Raw genomic sequence first — 26500 nt, 5'->3', positions numbered from 1 at the left:
CAGAGCACCAGGCTCTGCAGAAAAGCAGGAAGAGGAAAAATTCATACTTCCTAAACACAGAATTGTTCTGGTTGGATTTGAGGGTAGATAGGCAGTCAGTCTCTCTATATACAATCTGTCTACAGAAGGAGATATGTGCTTTATTTTTCTTATAAACTGTCACCTGTAGGTTTATAACTGGTTGAATATTAATTCATTTCACTCATACAACTAATTTTTGAAATACAGTGAAGTATTTGTAAGGAAGCTTCATTTAAGTTACCCCTCAAACCCAAGATATATGATACTGCAGCTGTCAAAGCCAAGAGCTCAAAAATTATGAATAAGGCTTAAACCATCCCTCCTGCTTTGAGGTTATTAGAATAACAAGAATGATAAATTAATATTATGGAGGGTCTTTTTTGTTTCTGAGTACTCTTTTTTATAGGATGTCTTTTACCTGCTTCGTATCTCTTATTATTGGCACTTCCTATGTGTTTCTCCTGCTACAGGTCTGTGCTTTTTTCAGGAAAATGTAAGTATTTTCCCATTATGCATTCTGTGGTCTTGTTAAAAAAAAAAAAAAAACAAAAACAAAACAAACTCAGATCTATCCAACAAACTTGCACAGTTGCTTGTGCAGCTTGAATCCCACATTTGTCAGATTTTTGAGAAATGTACGAGCAAGTATTTTTTGCAAAGATACCTGATGATAAAGCAGAAAAATATGTCTCCACTTTATAACAATGCAGAATATATTGAGGATATTTTATGACCTGAGATTTCTGTAAAACTCAAGAGATTACTGAGTGCCAGTTATTTACATGTAAATACACATAAATAGGGTATCTACTGATTGTTGATATTGTCACAGGATTCTCACCCAGAGTTTAATCTTATTGGTATATTGAGGTTTCTTAGATTTGTAGCAGAATAGGTGGAAAGGCCTCTCAAAGGTGCAATATCTATCTAAACAAGACCTTTTTTAATTGACCTAAGGGAAATGGAGTAGAACTATATCTGTGTTGACTTTAATGCAGAATAAGACATCAGTTTAAAACACTAGATTGTAAAACATTAAAACATGAGGGCATGCCAATTTCTAAGTTTGAAGTTTGTTGGGTTGGGAGATGAAGATAAACTATTTGCAAGCTTGAAGTATTTGAAATTTTATGCCATTTATGAGATCTCTGGGGTTCAGACAACATTCATAAGCTAGAAAGATTAATGAAATAAATGTATGTTTAAAGAATGAAAAAAAGTACCACAAAATTATGCTGCACAATATTTACTTGTAAGTCATTGTGTTTGTATCTGTGATTTAAGGACGCATCATTTAATACCCTTTGATTAGCTTGTCATAAAGAGGTTTCAAATGTGAAAGACATGGTAAAGTATCATGCATTTTCTCTGTAAGCATGCTTGTTTGATTATAGTAATAATGAATGTTTGTGTTCCCTCATAATTTCTGCTTAGCTAAATCTATGATCAAAAAAACAAACACAAATTAGTGATTAGTGATATTGGTCAGAAACAAACCAGGCAAAGAGTTTAAATACATTAAATCTAAACTCCATCATACCTGTGATCAGCAGAGAAGCCTACATGCACAGACATACTTTTTTCCCCAGTTCCTACAGAATTTCTTCACTTCTGGGGAATACTCTGGATCCAGTTCCTGTTTCAGATTCTTCTGAAACCACCAGCCCCTCTCAAGGTTTTCTCTAACACTAATGCTGCTCTGAAATACCTTTTTCAATCTGCAGGGGGAAATATTGCTGTTGAGATTTGTAGTGGCATTAAATGTAGATATACGAAAATTGGTGTGAAGGGTGAATGAAAGGGAATGATTGAATGTGGAAGCAAGAAAAAGAAGGTGAGAAAGGTTTTTAGAGTGGCAGGTATAGGTGATAGTAGGTTATCCACAGAATACCAATGGGACAATTCTCAGGGCAATCAGTCTGGGAAAGCAGAGAAGAAACTAAGAAAAGAGAGACTGCTCCCAAAACAGAAGAGCCTCAGGCAATTAAGAAGTTATAACAAAAAGAAAGAGAACAGAGTCGGAGACTTGATGTACATCAGAAGACTAAAGGAAATTCACAGAAATTAAAGAGGACAGACGTACAAATTTTCTTAACCATTATTAGCTCAAAACAAGCACACAGTCTCCTGTCTAAGAAAAAAACAAGTTGTAATGAAGGCTTGATAAAAGCTGTCTTGCCTTTCTATGTCATTGCATGAAAATCTGGCCAAACCACTGTGTACATACAACTCGTGCCTGTGTGCTGAACAGTCTGCTTGGATGTAAGCATTCCAGGGCACATGAGGGCTTGGCTATATGAGCAACACTGGTTGCCTTTTAAAGTAAAATGTTTTTCTCTTCCTGCACTGAACATTGCCATATGGTTGCACAAATTTTGCTGCATGCTTTCCTTCCCTGTGGAAGCGTGTTTTATCTGTCAATATCATTGCTTGAAACAGAACATCAGTAGTATAAAAACAAGAGGACTCTCTGGTGTAGCACATGTGGATGGTTGTCTTGAATACTTCACCACACAGGATGGGTTCCAGAAGACACTTGTGCAAGGCGCTGGGCATTTGGAGGAGAAGGTGAATTACTGGGAATGCATTTAACAGAGTAAGCCAAGGGAAATAAGGCTTGCATATATTAACCAGGTAGGAAAAGTATGTAGATAAAATGGAGCAATATAATGAATGATAAAATCTGAGTGTTTTGAGGAGAATGGGAACTGTAGATTTCAGAAGTTTATAAAATACTTATATACCAGCATTTCTTTAACCAAAGGGGTATAACATGAATCTTTACCTTAAATTGATTGTGGAGGTCTTCAACCCTAAGTAAAACCCAGCTGTGAAGCCTAGAGCATGCTTTCATTGTGTCTTCAAAGAAAACCTGACTAATAAAAGAAATAATCTTTTCTTTACAAAAAGTATGAATAATAGAGCTATAACTCTATTGTAGGAGAGGGAAAAAGGTATTTGGTGCTTGTATGAAAATAGTTAATCTTCCTGACACCACAGCTGTAAAGACTCATTGTTCATAAAGAAAGTATAAATTCCTCTTGTGCTACATCATCTTGGGAGAACACAAAAGCAATTTGCTCAGCACTTGTCATTAGAAGATGAGAGATTAAATGGGGCCTTAAAAAGACAAATATTGCTGTGAGCAACATTTATATCCTTCCATCACACAGATCTACATTAGAGCTCCTAAATCATCTTGGAAGTCAATGATTAGTGAAATTACCTAAGATCTTCTCTTCAATTTATTTATGTTTCATAAGTTTAAAGGAAAGACACTTATGCAAACTTTTACAATTAGCCATTCTTATGACAAAGCTGTCAGGGCTGTCTTGGGTGGATATTTTTTAAACCCATGTAGGCTTCACAAAATATTTAAACTTACTAGATTTTATAAAGCACAGATTCTCTCTTCTAAGATGACCTAAGTATGCTCAGTTTATAAAATATTCTTCCATTCCAAGAAAAATGCTTATGCACAAATTTATTCTTAAACATTTAAAGTAATATACATTTAAATTTAAGGGTATGTTAAAGAGGTTTTGGATCTGACACACATTGTATTCAAGTCAGGTACTACACATACAGCAGTGATGACAAGAAGAGTGAAGGCATGTTAGAAGGAGTATTAAACAATAGTCCTGTGAGAACCAGGACTAACAGCCTGATTGTCTGAGGTTTCAATACCGTGAATGTGCACCAATGCTACACCGGGAATAAGCAGCAATGCCAGATCATTGTGTCCCTTGTTATTTGTGCTCTGTTTACTGCATACATCTCATGGCTCAGTTTTCCTCCCAAAGTGTGTTCCCAGAAAAACAACTGAGAAGTAAATTGAATTTCTTCATTGTAAGCAATGCAGTCATTGCTACCCTATGAACGGGATTTTCCTTTATCTCTCTAGATATTGCTTTGTACATGGATAGGGGAGATAAAGAGCACCCCATAAATCATTTCTGCATAAACAAGGGCAAGCAAATGGTAATTCATGCTGAATAGAACTGCTGTGTCCTCTGTGCAAATATATATATTTTGTGTGCCTCTGTGTATCTATGAGGGACTAAAAACCTGCTGTAGGCATACAGGCAAACAACACAACTGCCCAGTTAATTTAGAGCAGTTTTTAAGATCTACACTGAACATAGTTCTGTTAGTTACTAAAATCAAGTCTTTTATGTCAAGGAAACTTACTCATAAAAGCGTAAGTTTTTCTCCTCTCCTCTCCTCTCCTCTCCTCTCCTCTCCTCTCCTCTCCTCTCCTCTCCTCTCCTCTCCTCTCCTCTCCTCTCCTCTCCTCTCCTCTCCTCTCCTCTCCTCTCCTCTCCTCTCCTCTCCTCTCCTCTCCTCTCCTCTCCTCTCCTCTCCTCTCCTCTCCTCACTGAAGAGAATATTCTTGGTAGGGAGAGAATGTATGACTATCACTAGAATAAGTTCTATCCTCCAAACCTTTAAGATACTGAAATTTTGACTCGTAGTAACTGTTTTCCTGAATGCAGATGAAAATAATAATGAACTTTTGTGCTTACTTAACCTGATGCTTAAAGTCAAAAATATTTTTTTCATCTTACCAGCAAAAATTTGCTTAGAACAGACGCATAACTGTGATCTTCAAGTTTATTTTGCTATGCCACATTTTATAAAAAACAATGTTCTCCATTTTCAAATTAAGTTCTAGAATTACTGGTGTGCCCATGGTTTGTATCTCTGCTAAAAAACATCATGGTACAGAAATACAGAAAGAGATAGTGGTGAATAGAGATGAATGGGTATAAATTTTGATTAAGAATTTATATTAAGGATTTTTAAATCAATTTATCAGTTGGAAGTATATGTTTAAGTTTCATTCATATAAATGTTTGTGAGAAAATGAATGAGCATTCAAGAGAAACAGTCTGAAATTGATGAGTGGCATTCAATAATAGCCCTCAAACAGTCAAACATCAGTGTTGTTAAGGTAAAATTATTTATTGAGAAACTCCTGTGGAATCCTTTTCCTTGTGGCTCACCTGGCTTAAGGTTTTGATCATTAAACTTCTGTGTTTTTACCATCCAGTCACAGTCTGCCAGAAATACAAGGAAAATAACCCAGGCACCAGCACAGGCTGAGGGATGACCTGCTGGAAAACTCCTTGGAAAAGGCCCTTTGTGTCCTGGTGGATAACAAGCTATGAGCCAGCAGTGCCCTTGTGGCCAAGGAGGCCAAGAAGATCCTGAGGAGCATTAGGAAGAGCATTGCAGCAGGTGGAGGGAGGTGATTCTGCCTCTCTTCTCAGCCCTGGTGAGCCACATCTGGAGTGCTGTGATCAGTTCTGGGCTCCTCAGGACAAGAGAGACACGGAGCTCCTGGAGCAGGTCCAGTGCGGGGCCACAAAGGAGATTAAGAGACTGGAGCACCTCTTTTATGGGGAAAGGCTGAGGGAACTGGGCTTGTTCAGCCTTGAGAAGAGATGAATGAGAGGGGACCTCATGAATATCTGTAATTATCTGAAGGGAGGGTGCCAACAGGATGGATCAAGGCTCTGCTCAGTGGTGCTGAGCAATAGGGCAAGAGGTAACAGTGAGAAACTGATGCACAGGAAGATCCACCTGAATTTTTCTCTGTATGTCTGCACTAAATACTCCTGACTGTGCCCTCTAAAAAAATTTTAGAGCAGCATTTCACAGTCTAGATGGTTAGGTTACCTCAGGCATAGAAGACACTATCCTTGAGAAGCAAATTAGAGAAGCAGTACAATGAATCTCTTCTATATGTAGAAGAGGATAAAATGAGAAGTAGTTATGAGGATTTAATTCCCTTTTATAGGTAAAAGGGCTTTGAACTCTACAGCAGGGAGCCCCAGGACTGTGCAATTTTCTATACTGATGGTAAATGAATAGCAAAAAGAAAATAAATTAAAAATAAAAATCTGTGGGCCTTAAGTCTGTAAGTCTGTTCCCTGTGCTTTAGTCCCCAAAAGATTAGGTTGCAGTGATGGTTGGGATACCAGGCATCTTCACACTCAAAATGAGTGGCACAAAGACTTCTACAGCTTGGCTCGTAAGATTGTGAATTTTCTGGGGAATGGGAAAAGGAAAGAGGACAGGTATGTGCTATATAAGACATTATATAATGAGATGGATTATGATTTCTTAGTTCCTTCTTTTCTGAGTTTGGGGTAAATATGAGATACATGAACTACCAGAATAGCCTGAGGTGTTTAATTAACTCTACTTCTTTAGATTTTACTCCAGCTGTGACTTACCCATCAATGGCTTTCCCTTCAAAGCAGTCTGTCCTGGATCTTCAGGGTGTGAAAAGTGTCTGTGTGAGACTATTGGAGGCAGGAATCAGTGAACATTTGGACATCGGGATCTCTAAATACCCAGGCATGCACAAAGCTTGGAAGGATTTTCTTGCATAAAGAAAGGATGACACAAAACACACACCCTTCAGAGCAGCTGAGGTTATTGAGATATGCGTTTATCTATGTCCTCCTTCATTCAGAGAGTTATCCTAAAATACCAGGGTATGGATTGTTCATCACTTTCTTCCTCTGTTGAGACATTGCTGCCCCCAATGGCTAGAAAGTGGGTTTTGATACCCATCATTGTTACTGTGATGTCACCACACAATTACTTTATTGTGTTTCCTGGGGACAGCTGTCACACTTTGCTGTTTCCTGGTGCTAAATTGCATTATACACCAGTCAACTGGAAATCACCCCTAAGTGTTCAGTTTTGCTAGGATGCCTAAAACACTAGAAGGGCATCTGATTTTTTGATTCCTAATTCTTCCTTGAATCTCCAGTGTCCCACCATTTTCTCTTTCCATTTTTATTTTGTTTCCCCAGGATCTCAGAGATTTTAATATTAAGCTGTCAGGTTTGCATCACACATGATACCTTTCTATTTACATAACTTTATGCTGCCTGCTAGAGAACACACACTTCTTGACTGAAAAACACATCAGTGAATTGCTATGGCTTGTGGCTACTCTTGGAACACATATAAATATTTCTTTATATTATTTCATCAAACAAGGATTTGAATCTGTCTTGGCTGTTTTACCTGGTGCTTTATCTCACACCATGACAAACATGGGAGATTCTGGTCTCTGTCGTGTTTCATAGTAAACAATTCCTTCGCATTTCCTGTGCATTTCTGTGTCTTTATGTAATATGTGCAACTTGTATATAAAGGTATATCCAAATATTATGGTTGTCTTTAAATGCAGTTGGTTTTCTGTATTATTAATTCTAAAAAATATTACATCCTAGCTAGAAATGTTTTTATTGAAGAAATTTGCTCATTGCTTTTTTTCAATACTCATTGATTTTTTTAACAAAAAAAAGGCAGGGTGATACTATACTGCAGACAACTTGAGGCTGTTGGTGCAAGTCCAAATCTGCTGCAGATTTATGCATAGATTATCCTGACTTGAACTGGAATATTTTTTCCTTATATTCTTAACCTGCTTTTGCTTAAGGCTGCTTTTTTGTTTGTTTGGTGGGTGATTTTGTTTTGGTTTTTTTTAACATGCTGTTTCTTAATTTTATTACTCGAAGTAAAAGGACAGTCAAAGCTGATTACTTTGAGAAAAACATTAATATAGTTGATGTATCAAAGGAGTACATTAAGCAGGAAAAAATAGTCTGTTGAAATACGTCTACCTTTTTTATTGACAGCACCACATGAACTTTGACTTCCTTGTCCTTTATCTCCTCCATTAATCTACTTAATCTTGACCCTTCAGGTTTTGGTGTTTTTTTGTTTTTTTTTTCACTGTGCCTGAAGAAATTTTTCCGTAATTTTGAATATGTTTAAAAATCTCTCTTTTCCCTTTTTGAAACATTTCCTGTCTCTTAATTCAAATTCTTTTTGAAGGCATGTTTTTCTCCTGAGGGTCAGAAATGTTCAATCATTGTATATAGGTCATGACCACTGTGTAAAATAATAAAAGTAAAATAGAGTAAGGAAAGATGAATTGATAGGGTCTGGACAAGCCTCAGGGTTAGTCTTAAAAATGCAATTTCCAAGGTTAAAGACTATAAAGAACTTGTGCAATAAATTGGAAGCAGTGTGGAGTACCTTTCCGTTCACAATTCTGTGAACAAGCGAATATGGATGCCTGAACTGGAAAATACTTGTACTTGTTTACTTCATAATTTTGGAAAATACTTTCACTTGTTTACTTTATAATAGAGAAATGATGAGTGACTGGAAGAATTTAACTTTGCTTTTCCAATGCAGGGAAGGAGACAATGAAAGATGTTTGACATACATTTTAATTCTGATCAGGAATTCTGGTTTAAAGTTGACCTATTGGTGCACTGTCCTTATTTGCATGAATGTTTGTAGAACATGGAAAGATCTCTGTGCTGCATAAGCCCTGGTTACTTAAGCACATTGGGTCAAATATTTTGTTTAGTTGCCTCACCATCAATTTAAGAGCTTGATATTAAGTGCTGAAGTCAAAAAACCTGGCTCTAAACTGTGTCTAAATTAGGAATAGTGAGGGAGTAATATAAGGAAAGTCTGATATTAATTTGAAATGTCCTAGCCCCTAAAACTAAGGAGACAAAAGGATATTGAAAATTCATTTGGCCTATTTCCCTCCTTGAGATACATTTTTTTTATACAACCATTATTTCTGACAAATGTGTCTGTTTTGAAAGACCTTCCAATTTTAAAAGATCCTTCAAGAAAAGGTCAGCAAATTTTTCAATTGATATTCCAATATTTTAAAATAAAGAGTTAATCTTTAGCACTTGGAATTCTTATATAGCTGGAAACCTTATAAATGTTTTGAGAATTTTTTTCATAGCAAGTAATTTAGTTGAGTGTTAACCTGCAAATATATCCAGTCTTAACCTCTGTCAAAGAAATTTTGCAATTTTTTCTCATGATTTTATAGGGTAGGACACCTGAAACATCAGTTTTTGTTATGTAGTTGGTCCTGTCTTAAAATCAAATTTGAGCTGAACTGAATTGCATCTTTCTTTTAAAGGATGTCAGAAAAAGAAGAAAGTAAATGCAACTTTGTAGACTTTCATTGCACATCATGAAACTCTCACTGCAGAACCAAAGTGTAGACGTGTCCCATGATCATGATTCAACCCCATACATGCCTTTGATAATGTGATGGATTTTTCTTTAGGTTGTCATGTTTATGGTGTAGCCATTATAATTGGATCTTTTAAAAGTTGCTCTCAGGAGGGGGCATACGTGCCACAGTGTTTTGAGGAGTTTCAGCTCTCATAAGAAGGATTTTGACTGATTATCAAGCAAGAATAAAATAATTTCACTGGTCTTTCCTTTGGGTATCTTCTGATGTTCTGACAACTACTCTGACCAGTCTGCTCTAAGTTACCTTTGGATATTGGGTTTTATCAGCTAGAAAGTGAGGTATATCAAAATTTCCTTGGTTTCACTCAGTGAAGTTGTGAAAAGATGTAGAGAGAGAAGAGTTACTATTTTGGCTGGAAAATAGAATATGCACTGGAAGAAACCTGTATTTAAAACAGTTCCCTGGAAATATTCAAGGTCAGATTGGATGGGGATTTCAGCAACTTCTTCTAGTAGAAAATGTCCCTGACCTAAAAAAAAAAACAAAACAAAAAAACCCAAAAAACAAACAAACAAACAAAAATGCCCAAAAGAATCATAAAATATTTGAATCAAATAAATAATATCCATTGGGCACTGGATTGGTTAATGCCTTACTGAGACAATATAAGTAAGGAACTGCATTATTTTAAATCTGGAAGAGAAGTTTCTTGCACATTTTAATATTATTTCCCCTGAGAGTTATGGTGATACTCCTTAAAATATATAGTTCAATAAAATGTAGAAATACATTATGAAGATAATAATTTTGTAGGAGTTTATATGAGTTAGCAAGAGAAACTTCTTTTATTTTAGAAGAAGAATGTACATGTTTTTGGAAGTGCCAGAAATAAAACATAAATCATTCAATACCTTTACCTTCACCTTCAATATTAGCCAGAAATAAGATTCTTAAGGAAACTTGATTTTTTTTTTTCTCTTGTTGTTGTTGCAATGCAATAAAGAATCCGATATAGCAGTGAACTGCAGTGTCGGAATATTTCTGTCCCATTTTTGTAAAATAGATAAACCAGTATTTCTGATTATCAGTTTAAAATTTCAGAAAATTCTCTTGATTATAAATAAGTTTGTTACACTGTGGAAATTCACCGTCACTGACCTGACTCGTACCTCTAAGACTTTCAGTAGATTTGGAAATGAACTCTTGATTAAATTTTCTTTTATTTCACTCTTCCTTTTTAAACATTCTTTACATCAGTGTTCAAATTTGGTAATTGCTACCCTTTGAAAATGTACTTCTCAGAAGCTTTAAATCGTCCTTATCCCACCATTTATGGCTAGAAAGATGTGCCACAATATTTCCTTCTAGTATAAATGTATACTTGTTTGGAAAACATTTATAATTATATTAGAATGAAGTAAATTTAAAATTTCTGTATTAAATAAGGTTAAAATTTTTTACATATTTCCTTCTGTATTTTTATGGCTTGCTGATATTTTCCTCTCTGTGTATAGTGTTTTTCAAATAATCACAAGATAAAAACATATTATTTTGGTAATTTTTTCTCCTTTTATACCAAAAGTTCATATTAACTAATCATAATGGATTTATAACATCTATAGCATTGTAAGTGGTGGTAGCATTATAGATGATCTCTCTTTTTGCTAACAACTGATATATGTTTCTCATTCTTGATGGTCGTTTGTTTTCTTTTCTTTTTTTCTCTTCTTTTTTTTAATGAATTAAAAACTTCAAAAAATCCTGTCTTGGCTGAGAATATATCTTATTAGCAATTAAATGTTTAAAGACAGATTTAAAAAAACCCAAAAAATATTTACCTATCCTCTTTTTCATTTCCCATTCATTGTAAAAATATGTGAATGAAAAAAATAATTTCCTAAAGTAGTTTATACCTCTTGTCAAAAAGGTAAACATTCAGTTATGATTCAGGACAATACCCAAATGTCTTCATGTACTTCATAGAAAGAGTCAGCATAATTCCCTCCAATAGATGGTAATTAATGTGCTCATGAACATCCTTTCACATACATTATAGCTTCCTTTACTACTCCCTGTTCCTAGCTTTCAGCTATCTAATTAATTTGGTAATGTAACACTTGACAGGTGGTTTTAATTTTCTGCACCACTGAGAGGGAGACATGAGATTGCAGTCAGGGAATACAAATATCATCATGATATTTATTTTAATATGATGGTTTTGGTTGGTTTTCTTGAGAATGTGTAAGGCTATTTTACTGGCTTGGAACAAATAGGGATGAGGGATTTAGGCTGTTCATAGTGTCAAGTTGTCTGATCAGTAGGATAAGATTGTGTTTTGCAGAAAATAATTCTCTTGTGCAATTTTTCTGTCTTACGATTTTTGACGTAAAAGTATTTTTTCATGGAAAAATATCATGCCAAAACACTTTTCTGATACAACTGCAAGAGTTTTTTTAAGTTGGAGACCTTATTTTAGTGGATGCTGCTCTGAAAAGAGGGCTTAAGGACTTTAAAAACGATACCTAAATAGTACAACAATTACAGAAATGTTAAAAACTGGTCGAAAGAAATGCTATTCTCTTTTCCATGCCCAATGAAGTCATAATTTTTGACTAAATGTCCTTGAATGTCTTCCAGGGCTGGAATGAATAACTACATAGTTCTTCCTATTTTGCTCTCACTGCTGCAATAGTGGATTGTTTTGCAATTCTGGATAATTGGTAACTAAAAGGTGCATGAGAGGCAAGAAGTATTTCCTGCTCACTTATAGCAAATTGAGATATGGCATAGATCAAGAGGCGTTCTTACAAAATATGGATGCTAGGCATAATAGAGCCAGTTTTAGGTGAAAGACCCCTAAAATCAGATTGCTTGATTTCTGATGTATTTCACTATTCAATAGAAACTCTTTCTTTACACACTATTTCCCTACTCTTAAGAACTAAAGCACAATAGATTTTATTCAATTTTATATTATTTACAGAAGCTTAGATTTAAAATTACTTGATAAGTGAATGTTCTGAAGCAGTCTTATCTGTGTTCCAATCTTCTGTAATGCTCATGTGTGGTAAGCTATGTAGCTTTTGAATAAAATAAGACTTAGAGGAGATAAAGTGCTTTTACAAAGCAGAAGAGTATTAAAGAGGAAAAGAATGACAGAAATGTTCATATAAGATTTGAGTTCATCAGCCTTGTTCCTTGATTTGTGACCTGGTTTCTTACCTACTACATATTGTCATTTGAGTACCCCACCTCAGATAACCTTGGGAACTCTTGGGAGTCCTACACTTGCAAGAGAGGGAGGCAACAGTCCTGGAGCAAATTGTTTCTGATGAACACTTAAGGACTCAATCAGGTGGAGGAGTGGAGCATTGCTAAGCACTGCCACAAGAAAATGCAGTGGAAGTTAATTCTCAAAATTTCAGTCTTCTGTGTAGAGGAGTAAGTTGGGAGTATAATAGATTATTTAGAGAATGTAAAATCAGCTTTTTCTGAAGGGCTCCTTAAGTGGAATTTACAAATCTTTTTGATGACTCCTAGTGGAAAGATGATTATGCAATGCTGATCCCCTGAAGTCAATAGATTGTTGCACTGGCATCAAGACACCACCCTTCACAAAGGGCTGTAACTTCTGAACAAGGAAATGATGTTTAAAGTGATCATAGAACCCTTATAAATTATCAAATCATCTAGGTTGGAAAATACCTGTAAGATCATTGAGTACAACCATTAACTTATCACTGCCAAGCCCACCATTGAACTGTGTCCCTCAGTGCCACAGGTCTTTGAAATACGTCAAGGGGTGATGGCTTAAACACTTGTGATGTGTAAAGGGTGATGGTATGCTCTTCCAATGCCTGACTACCCTTTCCATGAAGAAATTTTTCCTAATATCCAATCCAAACCTCTCCTGGCTGTTTCCTCTTGTTCTGTTGCTCTTTATTTCTTGGAAAAGAGACTGACCCCCACCTTACTACTATACCCTTTCAGATTGTTGTAGGCAGTGACAAGGTTCCCCCTCAGACTCCTTTTCTCCAAACTAAAGAGCCTCAGTTCCTTCAACCATTCAAGACATTTTCTGTAGAACCTTCACCAGCTTTGTTGCTTTTTGGACACACTCCAACACCTCACCTTTCTTGTACAGAGGTGACCAAAACTTAACACAGGATTTGAGGTATGGCCTTACCATGGTGTCTGTTGGAGTCTAGCTAAAAAGACAAGGAGACCCTTTTTCTACTCTTCTGTATTCATTACCATTGATTTAAATACTGCTCCTGTGCTTCCATTCTTATTTGATAGGACATTAAATCTGGTATGACCTGAGCTGTTTTCCCAAATGAAAAGCTCCTTGCTGCTTCCCTGTGTAGTGGTTTTGGTTATAGGATACTTTACCAAAGCAATGCTTTTGAGGAGCACAGTGAGGTTATCACCTAAGGATCGATTATTTTTAAAATCACATTCTGTTTGGAGTGTCTAAAAATGAATTGAAGTCTAGGCAGCCAGATTTGAAAATTGAATGCATACTGAGTCAACAGACAACCTTCCCTGTATGAGATACAAAAAAGCCAAGACGATATAAAAGATTGAATTGCAATAGATATTTAGTGAAACCTGATGGCATTCCATCCATATATGTTCATGAGTTTGTCATAGACTAAAGGAAAAAACCCAAAAGCTTTGTCAAAAGTGTCACCAGTACATAAGGTCATGATCAACTTTTTACTGAGCTCAAACAGGACAGGAGTGCTACTTCATTACTTATCACTTTACCCTACATTTGAATTTCAGCAACACACACAAAATGGTAGAGGGACTCAGGAGCTCATCTGCAAGATTAGAGAAAGTTTCTGCTTCTATCATAAAATTATTTTTTAGATCAACAAGGTTCTGTTTGTCATACTACCTGCTGCCCTAGGTATTTTGCTTAAATATTAATCTATTATTAAATATTAGTCCAGAGTAAAATTGCAAACTGAATCACACATTTGATCAGTGACTCTGCATACACATCCACTTAATCATGTTTGAAAGCCTGTTCAGCTATTCACAGTTCAACTATCAGCTTTGTGTCCATTATAATCTCCTTTCTTTCTCCTCTGTTTTCTAAGGAAGTGGGTTCATGAAATTACTTGATGACAGCTTTCCTTTTTAAAGGTCTATCTGGCCTGATGTACAATCTTAAGTATTTTGACTTTCTGTCATGAGAACTTGGACAAAATTCCAGTCACTGCTTATCAGTGGCATAACTCTGTAGTGTCAGATCTGAATTAATCCCTTTAATGAAATATTCTTTAGGAGCAGGTAAATGGCTGTCCTTGTAAACTGAAGGCTGTGTTCTTCTAACCTCAAGAATCCCAGAATAACTTTATTTCTTGAAAGATGGAGTGAAATGTTTTTCCAGAAGAGATGGCCAAGAACAGTTGACCTGCAAGTAAGTAGAAGAGAAATGGCTTCAGGAATGTTAAGAGGCTAAGGGGATCCTTAATAGATCAGAAATAAAAAGTTAAGGAAAATCAGTAATCCTTGGAGCTCTTTCTTTCTGAGCTATAGAGAACAGGAGATAGAAAGAATACTGAGAGACATGCAAAAATAGGCAGCTGACTGTAAAAAGAGCTGCATGTACCAACTAGAGCAGACATTCCTCTCCTGGCACAGGGTTGGATAGAAATAACAATTGCCTATCTCCTGTTGAGAGGCAGCAGTGAAAATTCATGGAAAATGATGCCAATAAAGAGCTTTAAAATTGCTAAATGAAAGCAAAAGAATGTAATGCAGTTACTTGTTTGTGCCACCTGTTTTTGGACAAATAAAAATAGCTCATTAGTAACCATCATTAGATAATTGTTTACAAATGCCACCTCAAGTAAGATTCATCTTAGTTTGCTGAAAGAAGACATTCTTAGGGAAAAATGTCATGTATCTTTCCAGAGAAGTCTAGTGATTCTTTTGTCTTCAGAGCATCTAAATTTCTGTAGTCTGTCAATATTAATGCTATTTTTTTAATTGGTATAGACTATAACTTGACCATTCTGCCATTGGCTAGTAAACAAAATGTGAATAATCAATATAATTTTCTGACATGAACATACAGTGGATTTTCTATGGCACAAACCTTATTAGTAGACTGTCAGGAGATCTCTTTGCAATATGGAGCTACCTTAAATGAAAAAATAAAGCCAAGAGTGCAGAGTCAGTAGAGTGCATGGTGCATAAAGAATAAGGAAAAAATTACAATGTGTCCTTTTCGGAAATGAAAATGTTTGATATATTAATATAAGTAAGGGATAATTGTAAAAAATGCAGGTTTTGCAGTCCAATTTTTGAAAAAGATCAGTAATAGTTTCTGGTTTTAATGTAACACAATCAATGTGTTTTCTCCTTGGAAGTTCCTTTACTTCCACAGAGCAATGGCATAGAACCTCTGTAGGGCTTTACTTGTCTATTCAAAGGTGAAAAGAGAATAAGCAAGAGCAGAGGATTGCTTGCATACCACCATTCCCTGTCTTCCCCTCAAATGACCAGGAGCTATAGACGCATGGTGTAGAGGAAAGTGATATGTGAGAAGCTTTCTTTTGGAGACACTAGTTCCTCCGTTGCAGCTTGCCACTGAATGTGTTCTCCATCACTATTAATACCTTCTCCAATATCTTTAAAGGTTAGGAAAGAGAAGCTAAGATGATAATTAAGTACCCAAAGCCTATCTAAGTATTATTACTGCTTTTGAAAATGTCATATATGTAATGTGGCTGACATGACTGGTGGTCAAAATGTTAACGGAAGCAGTAGGGAGTCCAAGGCGTTCTGGAGTGAATGGCCAAAAAATATGGAAAGGGACACCTCTGCCAATGTTTAGCTTTATAATAGAGCTTCTTAAACTGCTTTTTGTGCTTAGGCATGAATGTTTTAAATTTTTGTTCATGTTTTCTTCCAAGGGCTTTAGTTCTTTTCTTGCCCAGTTTTCTTGCTTGAGATCTTCTTTCAGTCAGTCTGCATCTTCTGTTTCTCACTCATAAACTTTTTCCATGAATATAATGAAAGCTTTGTTTACGTTGTATAATCTCATGTTGTAAGAAGCACAGAGGTAATTAGGTTTCACCCTTCTTTTTGTCCTGCCTCCTCCCAAGACTTCCCCATGCAATAGGAGTGGGTCCCTCATAATTGCACCTCTAAGGCCAAATCAATAATAAGAGATTTGCTAAAGGCATATTTGCAGTTCCAGTCATCTCTACCTCTACAATGAGACATGCATGTTATCTCAGGGGCAAAGAGGCAAATGTGCAGTCTTCTCTAAACAGACACATTAATTTTGCAGTTTTCTAATTGGGATGATCTCCTTGATAATGCTGAGTGTTGTCTGCTTTTACTGTATCAATATTGTCCCCTTTGAAATTTTTAAAATGTCAGCATGCAGTTCTATTGAGAAAGACAAACATACTCTCCCTAGCATGACTAAAGCATATAAAGAGTATTTATCTCCAGTGGTTTTATAAATATCACTCAGCAAATGTACAAATTCAGATCTGATACTCCTAGGGGGATCATGCAATAGGTTTCAGCATATGCATCTTTTTCAGAGTAGTGCAACAGGTACAGTTGTTAGTCATGTAGCTACAAGCTGCTTGTGGCAGGTTCTTATTTCACTGTTTCCTTTCCTCATAAACTGGAAGAAATCTGAAGGTAAATTAAATGCCACTTTTTCTCTGGTGACGTATGAGAAACTAGCTCATGGGACTCTTTGTTGAGCCATGGCTTAGTACTTCTGGAAAACAAAAAGGTCATAGTGCAGAGAGATCAAATATGCTGAGAAGACAGAATAGCTGTGGTTCACAAGCATCCTTGAGAAGATGTGAGGAACTCATTCCATATTAGTGTGCATCCAAGGATCACTGTTTGGTGTTCAAATGCATGAAATACAACTGAGCCAGGTAATCTCCTTTTCCTCTTCTTCTCATTGATTCTTCCTACTTGCATTTTTTCCTAGCACCTGTGACTGTCTCTACGTCTTCTGTGGTTAAAGGTAAACCAGCATCTTTGCTTTGTGAGGCTACATATATGAAAGCTAAAAACAGTGTGAATGATAAGGGTTATAATTATCAATTTCACACTGAGAAGTAACCAACACTAGAAAAAAAAAGGATAAGGAGGACTGCAAAAGAGAACAAAGAAATGATAGAGAACTCACATGTTAAAATTTCAAGGCCATCTTGTATTATCTAATGCATATTTTCTGCTGGCAAACAGATACAGGAGAGGAAAAAAAGCAGGAATTTAAGATGTAAAAGGTGCATATATTTAATGACTATGTAAATGCTATTGCACTAAGAATCTAATTCATTATCCCTAGTTATAAAATATATTTCTGAGTTTTTATTACTTAATAAGTATATAAATAATATTTTTATTTTAAGACAAAAATGACATGATAACTCTCTACAAACTTAAGTTGTAAAATTGACACATATTACAGAAACATGATTTTCTCTAAACTAATTTATTTTATCTTTTAATGGCATAACAATTAATTAAGCAATTTTGAAAATGCCCTCTTAAGTCTACACATGTAAAAAAAGGAGTATTCTATACATTTTTAAATAGCAGTAGATGATATGTTCCATTGAGTTCTAAATAAATGTAAATCCTCTTTAAAACATGTTTTTGCTTCATGGATATTTCTAAATTGGATGACATCCAATTAAAGAGACCTGAATTACAAAGAAACAAACAATAAAACCATAAAAGAGCAGTCTAATTGGGTTATAAATTTGTTTATAGGCTGGTTGGTCTTTACTTGCCCTGTCCCCAGCCATAAATTGGAAGATGTTTTTTAAAAAACCCAGACATTTATTTTCATAGTGATGTGTATATTAAAAGAATCAACAAAGCCAAAACTATGTAGTTCAATCTCATCTGTTTCTTCCTATAGATGTTAACAGATGTGTTATCTTAATGATTCACCTAATCAAAATCATGTGGATTTCTGATTTTGCCTGATGACAATCCATTCACTTCTTTTGTGAGACAATTATGCTGAGGATGCCAGAGCAACAACTTTAATCTTAATCGTGTACATGTGGCTTAAGAACATAACACAAAATTGCAGTGGCATATAGTGAAAGTTGTAAAATGTAACCATCTTATTAAAGCAGCCTCCTATCTTCAAGAAAGCATCCCCAAATGAATACAAGAGTGCTCCTTTACGTTCATTAAAAATGTACCTCCATTTTTGTGTTTACAATAGGAAGGTTTGGGGAGTTGTTTGTGCTCCCTCTGCCTTTCTTTTGCTGCATGTACTCAAAAAGTCCAAAGTTTTCATTCAGGAAATATTTTCTGCTATCTGGATTTCTGTGAGAATGTCATAAATTGAGTTTTTTCTGTAGAATCAAGAAAGTCATGGCTGGTAGCTTTTATCAATAGATCTGACAGTGCTGTGTAAGGGGTTGTTTTTCCCAAAGTGATGCACAGAGAAGAGAAGGTTACCAGGGAGGCCAGAGGCTGAAATAAAATTGTATTGCGGGTCCTGGTTCTTCGTACTGCTTTTTCTTCAGTCAAAAACTCAGAAACAGCTAAGACCCTGCACTTGGGTTTTCACTTGCTCTCCACCTGCATTGACTGGCCATAGCAACAGGCTTTACAAATGCCCCGTGTTTTGGAGTTGGCTCTCTTGCCACCTGGAATGGCAGACATTTTATGCTGTATGTGTGGTGAGGCAGCTCTGTGGGAATAGGAAGAGGTTGGAGCAGGAATATTATCTTCTGCTGGACGAGTTAATGTTAATGGAGTGACAGACCAGATGCCAGGTAGTGACTTCTTTGGGTCTGAAAGAGCAACAGTCAGAAGCAGCAACAGAAATGAAACCCAGCTTTTCTGTCACTACCAGATATTTTGGTTTGTAGAATACCTCCAAGAAGTAGTCCTCAGTGGGTATTTTCAGACAGATTTAGACTGAGCAGTTAGCAAACAAAACTACCTTTCCTTCTTCCTTAATTCCCTAGTTGATCCTAACCACCTGCACTGAGCTGCAGCTCTCCCATGGGAATGGAGCCAGGGATGAAGGAGAGCCCTGGTCAAGCCTCCACCCTCAAAGAGCTCTAGTGCTGCTGGAAGGCATGGCTCACAGCAGGCAACTGGAAGCATCCCAAAGCCCTGGGCTGCCTTGGGTCTTATTTCATAATTAGCCTTTGCAGCAGGAGTCCCCCACCTGCAGGGCAGGGTGCTCCTGCTGGATGCTCTGTTGGCACACACTCCTTGTGAGTTCAGGGAGCAGCTGAAGTGGCGTAGGGAGCAAAACCCAGAATTTCTGTCTTGTTACCCTGGGTCCCCAGCTTCTTGTTTCTTATTTTTAAGTATGCATAGGCTATGTATGGCATAATTCAGCATGTGATATTCTTCTCTCCCTAAAACAACATGTCAAAGTGCTTTTTTGGATGCCTTCATATTGGCTTCCAGAACCATTTCAAATGCCGTGACATGTCTCTCCTGTCCTACAGATGTTTTTTTCTAATGGGTGCAGGTTTCTTGTAGGTTTTGTGTGATGACTAAAAGCCCTGTATCTTGAAGGCTGTAGGATGTATTTGTAGTCACTCAACATTCATATTTAGATACCAGAATTGTTGTCTGTATTGCTAAGGGACCATTTTCTTATTTAAATATTACCTTCCTATACCAGCAATTTCTCAATAAAGTAAAGAAAAAATATTTCAAATGTGTATCCATTGCTGTGAACCTGTTTCAAGAACAGAGAGCCAGGGCTCTTAAGCAAGCACCCTTCCACAAGGCACCACCCAGGTAAGAACTAAATGGTGTTGTGGGTGATTCCTCAAGTCTGTCCTGACAGAACTAAGAGACAATTTTTTGTTTTTCAGCAGTGGTCATGAGGTTTGGAGGATAATCAAAATCTTTGTTTATAAGATAACATATCTAACAAAATCAGTCAGTTCCCTTTTATATTAGTTTCTTATTTTTGTAGATGTGAGTACAAAAAACATCAAGACCAAATTCGGTTGTACAGTTTACCTATGGGTTGACTTATGTAGGTTATTTGTTCCTTTTTAATTGTGCTCTGTGCTTGGTTACCTAATTTACATGTCAATAAATTTATTGGCAGAAGCCTCTCCAGCAGCAACAGCTGACAAGTGTTGCCTGGCTCACAGTGGATTCTAAGTAATGTATACACCTGATTGTGCATAAGTAGCCTTGTTACATGTAAATTAGAATTGTGACAGGAGAAACTATCATTCTCCAAATGTTTGTGCAAACAAAAGAGGAATCACCAATCTGAAAATGAAAGATGCAGCACTTCTGCTGTGGCTGCCTGACGCTGGCTGCTGGGTGTGTTTTCTGCTCATTCTAGACAGCTGCTGCTTTTCATTGGTTTGAGCTGCCTATATATTTTTTTCTCTGTTTCTCTTTTTTTTTTTTTCCCATCTTTCACTGACTATCTTGAATTACTTTAATTGCCGTTTTGGGTATGCTTCTGACTAGCTGGTTGTCTTCCAGCTATCTTATTTCAGTTTTGAAAGTATCCTTGTAATATTTAATGGGTTTTAGAGATATGTTGTATCTAAGAGCTGGTACAGAGCTCTCTGAGCCACCACAGTGCTGTCTTCACATTTAACCACTTAATTTGCCTTACGTGGTACCCCAATATAAATTTTGTAATTTATTATTATTTAACTTTAAATATTTCACTTAACTTGTTACTGATCAATATGGTGCAATTGAGAAAAGAACATGCAATTGTAACATGTTAGTGTGTAAATCCTCCAAAAAATATCTGGTCTAGGGAAAAATGGTTGGAATTTTTTGGAGGAGTCTGAATTGGTTTGCTTATTTCCTAGCTGAGATTCAGTAGGATTTCTGCATCCAGGGCTACACTGAATTTTCTGAAATTCATATAGAAACATTCCAGGTAGATTTCTGACCCTTTGGAGTAGCTGGCATTAGCATTAGCCAGAAATTCACCATGAGGGCAGCCACCCCTTTTAACACAAAGGAATACACATGCATGCAAATGTTTATTATTGTTAGCTCTCCTTTCATATCAGATTGTTAACACTAACTAGGTGATTGTTCTGAGAAATTTTCGAGGCTTTGCTGCTGCCCATTTCTCTTTATTTTTCTGACCATGACTGGAAGAAAAGTTTAGAGAAGAGTGAGACTTCTCTGGGAGCATCAGCTCCCTCAAGCAAGGGAGGCAGAGGCAGACACAGAGGAAAAACATGAGCCTGAAGCGTGATGCTGATACCTCACAGATGCAACTTGTGCTTGTCTGGGAAAGCAGCTCTTGTCCATGTGTCCAGTATACAGAAAGACAAGCCAGCTTAAGTCCCTTGTTGGCCTGATTACCTAGAAACTGAAAAGCACTGTATCAGAAATCTCAGCTAGAGGGTCACAAACACTGCACTTTGGTAACTTAGTGCCCATAGGTGGTCAGAGGAATCCAAGTATTCATTCTGTAAGACAACTGTGTAAAAGCCAACTCTGTTTTCCTGCAAACTGGAGCAGTAAAGTAGTTTTCACATAGTTGAGGCTGCTGTCAGGCAAGAAATTGCAGCTGCCTCAGCAAGCCGTTTGGCTGTAATACCTCAGTATTAGTGTACTTTCTAATCTGGATACAGCAGTGGGGGTGAAATCATTCCCTGAGCCAGCTCTTTGTGCTTCGGCCCAGTTCACACCTACCATGTAAACATACTGAGAAAATTGAACGAGAAATGCATAGATTTTCTTGACAGATCTGTGTTTCAAAAAATGAGAAGAGTAATCCTAAGCAGATGCTCTCAAAATTAATTGCCTTTTTTTTCCCCGAAAATTATATGCCTTCAATAAGCTCACAAGAGTAAAAAAGTTTCTACAGAATTTTAAATTGGTGTTGCAATATTTGTTGTTAATTTGGCATACCCTTTTTTGATTTATCTTCCTCCAGATTTAATTGATAGAAAAATTTGTCAGAAATAATTTTTCATATGCTATTCCTTTGCACTGCAATTCTTTTTGCTCTGTGTTAAAGTATTAAAAATGCATTTCATCTAAAATCAATACCAACTTTTAAATTGGTAAATCCTAGAAAAAGGCTTCAAATTATCTGTGCACTGTCCTCTCTCTGGGAAAAATAAAGGTGACACTTTTCAGTTGTTTTCTTTACAATTGCATTAGGGATTAGGATAATGAGTGCTAGCATTGCAGACCATAAAAATGTGTTACCTTTGACTAGAGAAACAGCATGGAAAAACAAATTAAGTAGCAAAGGAAATAATTGCTAAGTCATGCATCAGAACCCCCTGTTATGTTTGATTTTTCATTTTCCGATTAATTACAATAAACTAGCAATATCTTTATTTAAATACATAATTTTAAAAAAAAGCAAAAACCAAGCAAATTATTAAGTTGTGGCTCTACCTGGTTTATATCTAGATGAGTCCAAGGACAGGATTTGGACTACAGCTGAAATGTGTCTACATTTTTCTCTGCTGTCTTCTAGGGGTGTAAATAATCTACATGGAAGCTATTCAGGCTGAGCTCCTTCAAACACCACGGTTGAATTGACACACATGCTGACAGAGGCATTATCATTGCTGGAACCATATCCCTTCCCTATGCTTTCTGCACCCACTTTGTGTTGAGGTGAGACCAAGGGCTTAACTGTTCCCTTGAGATAAGTGGGGATCTTTCAGGAGACTCAGTGGGTGATGGATTTCAACTTTATTTTAGTTGGGGATTGATTCTTTTAACTAAGTGTACCCTTAAATAACTTCTAGAATTAAAAAGACTTTTAGCACTTTTCTTCTGTGTTTTCTTTTTAAATCTGTTCTAAAAAAACCCTGTACACAGTACTTCCAGAGTTGTTGCTTGACCTGAGTTCAGCTGTGTGAGAAGTCACTAGGTCTCTGTGCTCCTCTCTGCTGAACGCCTTTGCCACTCAACAACTTCTTTGTAGACAATTGCCCATGGTGCTCAGTCATGGAGAAGTACCAAGGGCATATGAGCAGATGAGCAGCAGAAAGAAAGGAAATAAATAAGGAATAAATAAATAAAGGAAATAAATAATAAATAAATAAGCTTTGACTACAGAAAGTATTTGTCTGAGCTCTATTTTTGTGAATAATAACCTTTAGTACTGATTAAAAATCAATATTTCCTGAAGAATTATTATTTCTGTATAATTTAGGCATTTTAACTTATTTTGCAGAAAATAACCCAAATATTATCATAGGATCATAGAGCAATTTGCATTGGGAGGGACCTTAAAGATTGTAAAGTTGCAATCCCTGTCATAGGCAGAGACACATTCTACTAGACCAGGTTGCTCAGGGCCCCCTCTGATCTGTCCTTAAACACTTTGAGGGATTTGGTGTCCACAGTTTCTCTGTACAACCTGTTCCAGTGTCTCATCACCCTTACAGAAAAGAATTTCTTCCTAATATCTAATCCAAATGTGATCTCTTTCAGTTTAAAGCCATTGTGCCTTGTCCTATCACTACCTGCCCTTGTAAAAACTTCCTTCCTGGTTCTCTTACAGGGTCCTTGTAGGTATTGGAAAATGCTTCAAGGTCTCCCCAGAACCTTTTCTTCTCCAGGCTGCACAGCCCCAGCTGTCTCAGTCCATCTTCATGGAACAGGTTCTCCAGCCCTCTGGACTCACTCCAACAGATTCACATCTTGTACTGGGGACCCCAGATCTGGGTGAGCACTCCAAGAGGGGTTTCACCAGAGTAGACCAGAGGCTCCCTTGCCCTGTTGACCTCACTGCTTTTGGTGCAGCCCAGGACACACTGGCTTTCTGGGCTGTGAGTGCACATTTTTGGTTCATGTTGAGCTACTTGTCCATCCACAACCCCAAGTCCTTCTCCCCAGACTTTATCTCCATCAATTCTCTGGCCAGCCTGCATTTGTGCTTGGGATTGCCCAGACCCAGGTACAAGATCTTGCTCATTTTACTTCATGAGGTTCACATAGCCTCACTACTTGAGCCTGTCAAGGTCCCTCTGGATGGCATCCTTTTTTCCAGCATGTCAACTGTATCACCCAGATAAATTTGATGATAACGCAGTCAGTCCTACCATCTATGTCATAAAAAAAAGAGGTTAAAAAGAAACAGTCCCAATAACTACCCCGGAAGAATGCTACCTGTCACTGCTCTCTACTTGGGCATTGAGCTAAATTGTTCCTATCAAGGCTATCAAGCTCAACCCTTTGAGTGTGGCCATCCAGTCAATTCCTTATCCAGTGGGTAGTCTGTCCATCAAATCCATGCATATCAAGCTTAGAGAGAAAGATGTTATGTGGGACAGTTTAAGATACTTTCACAGAATCACAGAATAAGCTGAGTTGGAAGGGACTCAAAAAGGATCATCTAGTCCAACTCCTGGCCCTGCACAGCACCATCCCCAAGAGTCACACCATGTGCCTGAGATCATTGTCCAAACACTTCTTGAACTGCATCAGGCTGGAGTTGTGAACACTTCCCTGGGGAGCCTGTTCCAGTGCCCGACACTCCCTATGTGTAAAACTTTTTCCTAATATCCAACCTAAACCTACTCTGACACAGCTTAAGACCACTCTTTTGGGTCCTGTCACTGTCACCACAGAGATCAGATCAATGTCTGCCCTTCTTCTTCCCCCCATGAGGAAGTTCTAACTGTGATGAAGTCTCCCCTCAGTCTCTTCTTCTCCAGGCTTAACAGCCCAAGTGACCTCAGCTGTCCCTCATATGGCTTCCTCTCAAGGTCAGCATTTCTGTTGTCCTCCTTTGGACACTTGTCACAATAATGTGATGTTTTTCTTATATTGTGGCACCCAAAATTGCACACAGGACCTGAGGTGAGGCTGCCCCAGTGCAGAACAATCCCCTCCCTTGCTTGGCTGGTGATGCTGTGCCTGATGCCCCCCAGGACACACCTGGCCCTCCTGGCTGCCAGGGCACTGCTGACTCATGGTCAACTTGCCACTGACCACGACCCTTTTCACGACAGTTTTTCCAGTGTCTCATTTCCTAGTCTGTCCATACATCCATGTTTGCCCCATGCCAGGAGCAGGTCTCTCTGCAGGGTTTCTCTTCCTTTGTACAAGTCCAGATAGACAGGGGTCAACAGAAAGGCAATGTTGTTTTCTGTCACACTCTCATAAAGTGTCTCAGGTTCAAACACAGTAGTAATGAATAAGTAGTAGACTTTTTCTTATGTAAGAAAATATTTTCAGATATCAGTCAGAATAGCTGAGCTGCTTTGCAGGAGTGGGAAAATGGAGGCTAAACACACATGCTCTACTATGGTTATTATCTTTCTGAGAGAAATGGAATAGAAAAGATTTTGACACAAAGAAATCCACCACATTTTTCCTGAATTACAGTAAATACAGACTGTGTCAGAGCCCACATAATGGTTCTGCCCTCAGGGCATAGGAGTTTTTTTATGTCTATCCTTTTCCAGACTATAAGTGATGGAGAATAAGAGAAACTTTTTTAGCTCTGTGCCTCCTACATCACAGAGTAATGGTTCCTCCAGTAAAGAAATCTCTTAAAGATGGTGAAGCTTTTGTGTTGGGGAATAAGAAAGAAGTGGATTTTTCTAATGTTTGACAACTCTCCTAAACAACTGCACATTGAGCTTGGACATATGTTGAGGTGAACACTCCATGTGTGGAGACACAAGGCTTGAGTCCATTTCAGAAGGCTGATTTATTATCTTATGGTATATATTATACTAAAATACTGCATTAAAACTATACTAAAAGAACAGAGAGAAAAGATGATCAAGAACAAGAATAGAATAGAATAGAATAGAATAGAATAGAATAGAATAGAATAGAATAGAATAGAATAGAATAGAATAGAATAGAATAGAATAGAATAGAATAGAATGCATAACAAAATCTTGTGACACTCAGAGTCCGATGCAGCTGCATCTGTGATTGGCTCTTAATTAGAAACAACCAACATGCACCAATCACAGATGCACCTGTTGCATTCCACAGCAGCACATAGTTATTGTTTACATTTCTTTCCTGAGGTCCTCAGCTCCTCAGGAGGGAAAAAATCCTGGCAAAAGGATTTTTCATAAAATATCATAGCTACAGACATAGGCTAAGAGCATCCAGGAAACCAGCAAAATGCTGGTGTTGTAAAGACGGTTTTTCATTTTTTATATTCATTTTAGCAAACAACAGAAGAAGTGAGTCACTGCCAATGCAGCAGAAGTCAGGAAAGGGAAGGAAAAGTCAAATGAGAAAAAAGGGAATAGGAAAGGGAATAGGAAAGGGAAGTTTGTGTCTGCTACTTAATGTCATTAACTGTCATCAAACTCCTCGTCACCTGGATGAGGCTGTGTCTCCTGATGTTTACAGTTAGCCAAACACCATTTTGAGGAATAGAGAGCAGCATGGTCTGTTCAGTATGGCATGGGTACAAAGAAGATCCATAGTCCAATTATCTTTAATTTA

Source organism: Passer domesticus, chromosome 1 (genome assembly GCF_036417665.1).
Source record: "Passer domesticus isolate bPasDom1 chromosome 1, bPasDom1.hap1, whole genome shotgun sequence".
Classification (NCBI taxonomy): Eukaryota; Metazoa; Chordata; class Aves; order Passeriformes; family Passeridae; genus Passer; species Passer domesticus.
Note: the sequence above shows the minus strand (reverse complement) of the source record.